General features: G+C 36.4%; 2 long non-coding RNA genes across 2 annotated transcripts; both read left to right on the top strand.

Annotated features, from left to right (window-relative positions):
* The first annotated feature begins 978 nt into the window (after positions 1-978).
* Positions 979-2,596, top strand: LOC137419429 (uncharacterized). Its single transcript, XR_013624182.1, has 3 exons — positions 979-1,788; positions 1,876-2,004; positions 2,428-2,596. It is a non-coding gene; the product is annotated as an uncharacterized LOC137419429 (long non-coding RNA).
* A 58-nt stretch (positions 2,597-2,654) lies between these two features.
* On the top strand, positions 2,655-3,155 carry LOC144893016 (uncharacterized). The gene is made up of 2 exons (XR_013624181.1): positions 2,655-2,931; positions 3,093-3,155. It is a non-coding gene; the product is annotated as an uncharacterized LOC144893016 (long non-coding RNA).
* Positions 3,156-4,824: the final 1,669 nt, after the last annotated feature.

The following is a 4,824-nucleotide window of genomic DNA, read 5'->3' as shown; positions in this document are numbered from 1 at the left end:
TATATATATATATATATATATATATATATATATATACAGTAGTGACCCCTAATTCCGAACGCCCCTCATCTCGAACTACTCTAATTCCGAACCGTAAATTCGAGAAAATTTTGTCCCTAATTCCGAATGTATTTCTATAACCGAACCGCCAACATAGCGTTAGCGTCGTTCATATTTCCAGTGCTGAAATTAGAGAACTGTGCTTCCATTGGTCTAAAACACAGGCCATTGTTGAAAAGTGGCACCCTAATAAAGCAGTGGTTAACAGGAGCATTAACTTGTTCAGTGACAATGTGATTGACCACTTCAGAAAAATTAAGAAAAGTCGCCAACACCAGGCAACTTTGGAGAGGTGGTTCTCTAAAGAAAGCAAGCCTAATGAGCCCCAACCCTCTACAAGTGGTGTTAAGAGACAAAGCAAACACCAGAAGCACAGTCATCTGATGTTAGCTTGGAAGGTGCCTCACCTTCCAAGCAATAAAACCCTCTCCCTCCTTCCTTCTCTCCAGCTTCCACATGCACCATCAGAACTCTCCACTAAGGTAAATGCAGTTATTTTCATGTTAGTACATTTATTTCTTGTTTTTATTATTATTATTATTATCTGATATTTAGGGCATTTACTCATCTTATTTTACCTTGAATCATGTGTATTTGCAGTTAACAGTGTCTTGATAATGGGTTTTTGGGGTCCAGGAACGGATTAATTCACTTTCCATTATTTCTTATGAGGAAAATAGTTTCTAATTCCGAACTTTTCCCAATCCGAACTGCCGCTGGAACGAATTAAATTCGGATTTAGAGGTCCCACTGTATATATATATATATATATATATATATATACGTATATATATATATATATATATATATATATATATATATATATATATATATATATACGTATATATATATATATATATATATATATATATATATATATATATATATATATATATATATATATAAGTAGTGTAATAATGTTGCTTCTGGGACACCTCCGTTTAACATGGGAAATCCCTATCTAATGTCATTTACCCCCTTGTCTTTTTCAAAAATCATAAACACCTCTATTTCTCCCACCCTCATCTTTATGAACCTTTTGTCTGTAGTACCTATCCTTAATGTTGTTCATTAGACCACTCAAACACTACAAATATTTGTTTTCTCTTATAGACCTATCATCCTTCTTCTACATATCATCTGGCAGATTAATCTTTGACCCACTCAAACATTGACCCATTCACTTCCATATTAATTTTTCCCCTCCCTCATTGCCCCTAAACACCTATATTTCTCTCACCCTGTTCTTTACGAACCTTCTAACCTTTTGACATGTTATCCTTATTCATTAGACCACTTAAACAATGCTGTGTGAACCTGTGATCCTTCTGACCTTATGGACCTTTTAACCTTTTACTCTTAATATCATCTGGTGAATATGGCCCACTCAAACAACGACCCTACAAATATTTGTTTATGCGTGGGAAATAATTTAATTCTCCTCCAACTTCCATCACCATACTCAAACCTTTTTTTATTAATTCTTCGCTTTTGAGAAATGACGTTGTTTCAATGACTTGGATAACTTCCCAGAAAGATTTCATTGTCTTATTTCCTGTTATTCACACACGCTCAGGGCTTCCCCGAAATGACTGCATGTCGTCATTTCAAGAAAATACATTTTGTTCATTATAAAAGAACGTGTTCAATTCAATTTTGATCATTGGGGATCGACATGTCTTACTACTCCATCCTTTACTCTGATAAAGAAGAAGAATACTCACCAAGGTAAGTTTCATTTAAAATTAAAGTGTTTAAAGCTTTGTATGGGATTAATTATACAACAAATGACTTAATATTCCTTTATCTTTACAGCAATGCGAATATCCTGGCAGAACTTCAAACTGGTTGGAATGAAAATACTGCAGAATCTCAAGAGTTGCAAAACGAAATGAACTTGAACAACCTGCCTGTTTCACCATTCTTGGAAGATTCATATGCAAGGTAAGATACTAAATATTAATACATTTGTGTTAAACGACGCTGCCTTAGTGTGTGTGTGTGTGTGTGTGTTCGTGTGTGTATGTGTTTGTGTGTGTTCGTGTGTGTATGTGTGTGTATGTATCTGTGAATGTGTGTGTGTATGTGTATGTGTGTGTTCTTGTGTGTATGTATCTATGAATGTGTGTGTGTGTGTGTGTGTGTGTGTGTGTGTATGTGTGTGTGTGTATGTATCTGTGAATGTGTGTATGTGTTTGTGTGTGCGTTCGTGTGTGTATGTGTGTGTGTATGTATCTGTGAATGTGTGTGTGTATGTGTATGTGTGAATGTGTATGTGTGTGTATGTGTGTGTATGTGTGTGTGCGTGTGTGTGATGTTTTGTCAAGCTTACTTCAACATAGTAATTTCTCCTTATTTTGTTTGCAGCCTTGAAGACCAAAGCTTGGAGTGGGACGATTTTGATTTTCCAAAGAGTGGTTATTTCCCGTCAACATGTGGTACCCTAAATTTTCAACTCGACCACTTGAACACAAAGCTCGATTTTTTAGAGGTATGTATCCCAATATCCTCATATCCTTGTGTGTGTGTGTGTGTGTATGTGTGTGTGTGTGTATGTGTGAATGTGTGTATGTGTTTGTGTGTGCGTTCGTGTGTGTATGTGTGTGTGTATGTATCTGTGAATGTGTGTGTGTATGTGTATGTGTGAATGTGTATGTGTGTGTATGTGTGTGTATGTGTGTGTGCGTGTGTGTGATGTTTTGTCAAGCTTACTTCAACATAGTAATTTCTCCTTATTTTGTTTGCAGCCTTGAAGACCAAAGCTTGGAGTGGGACGATTTTGATTTTCCAAAGAGTGGTTATTTCCCGTCAACATGTGGTACCCTAAATTTTCAACTCGACCACTTGAACACAAAGCTCGATTTTTTAGAGGTATGTATCCCAATATCCTCATATCCTTGTGTGTGTGTGTGTGTGTATGTGTGTGTGTGTGTATGTGTGTATGTGTGTGTGTGTGTGTATGTGTGTATGTGTGTATGTGTGTGTGTGTGTGTAATATTTTCTCTCCCCTCTTGTCCTCTTGCCTTTGACAGAAAGAGATTCCAAACCTGAAGATATCTGCTGCTGTTGAAACTACCTTTGTCTTATGTTGGGAAGAGATTGATGATTTGTGCTGGGAAGAAGTTGAATGTATAATACCTCAAGGAAAATGTTTTTGTAATATGAAGCTTTTGTTTAAAATATTATTTATATATATATGCTTTGTCCAGAATTATTTAATTATTAATTACAAAAAGAGAATAAAGGAGGGAACGGGGAGGTGCACCCCTGCCAAAGACCCTTCACCCCCCTCATCCCACCCCTCCCCTCCCCTTGTGTGTGTGGGGAAGGTGGGGGTGGGATGAGGGGGGTGAAGGGTCAAGGGTGGGGGTGCACGGAGGGTGGGGGATGATGGGTGTGGTCTGTGTGGGCGGGGTCTGTGTGGGCGGGGTCTGTGTGGGCGTGGTCTGTGTGGGTGTGGCTTATGATTTTAATTTATTTAAATTTTTTTTTATTACCACTAATTAAATTAGCTAATCTGGGTGGGGTGAATAGAAATGTTGTTTAATGAATTATTAGCTTTGTTTTTTGTAATTCTTGCGAGTAAAATGAACCCAAGATTTCCTCTCCATTTAAATCATATAATTTGTAGGTCCAAGGGACTGTATCCATTACATCAATGATTTTAAATAATTCACGAGTCCATTTTTGTGTATAACCTTTCTCAAAATGGCTTTTCCATTTGTATATCCTTACCATATCACCAACTTTGAACTTGGGCTTTCTCAAATTAATCTCCTTTTCATATTCTAATTTTGTAAATGTTTCTGATGGTTTTGATTTTGTTGATGAATGAACTGTATTGTTGTAATCATCTACAATATCCTGAATTAAATACACCCATTTTTGAGAACCGAGTTCTGTGAATTTTTTATATAATTTCTCTTTCAAAGTACGATTAAAACGCTCAATAACAACTGCCTTTCCTTCATTAAAGGTGCTGTATAATTTAATACCCTTCCCCTTAAGAAATTTCATGAATATTTTGTTATAGAACTCTGTTCCCTCATCAGTCCATAACTTCTTTGGTTTCCTTTTATCCCGATCAAATATTAGCTTAAAGGCTAACATTAAAGTATCACCCCTTTTATTTTTTAAAGGGACAACCCAGGCAAATCTACTCCTCAAATCAATAACGGTTAAAGCATACCTGTATCCCCTGTCATTATTCAATTCAATTAAATCAGCGGACCATATGTGGTCGGTGTATTTAGAATAAACCTTCCTTCTTTTAAACTTTGTGATTATAGGTTTGTGTAATTCTTCAGCCAAAAGCTCCTCAGTCTTGATGACATCATTAGAGCCTAATAGTTTTTTGAGGAATAACCAAGACCAAGTTTCAATTTAGCATTTATCAAATTTCTCACAATAAACCTATCAACTTTCTCTCTCAACGTTGGATTTTGTATCAAAGACAAATTATACAACATTTCGCTGTCGGCTTTATGTTTTTCAGTCAACGTAGTGGTTTTCCCATAAGCAATATCATGCTTCATACACACTTCGTCAACCCTATTTGTAGGTTTAGACCAAGGTTTAGGATTGTCAGCCTCATCTAATCTTTTATCCAAGTTTGTTCCTGGACCACAGAAAGAATACCCTGGAAGGTGTAATTCCCCTGGAATTCCAGTTGTTGTAAATTTACTTCCTGACAGAAACTTTTGTATGTCTCCTCCTCTTTTAGGAGAGATGAATTGGCACTTTTTAGAGCCACATACTTGACAT

Source organism: Myxine glutinosa, chromosome 7 (genome assembly GCF_964187855.1).
Source record: "Myxine glutinosa chromosome 7, kmMyxGlut1.1, whole genome shotgun sequence".
NCBI classification, from domain to species: Eukaryota; Metazoa; Chordata; class Myxini; order Myxiniformes; family Myxinidae; genus Myxine; species Myxine glutinosa.
The sequence above is the reverse complement of the archived record's forward strand: the minus strand, read 5'-3'. Positions and strand labels throughout refer to the sequence as shown.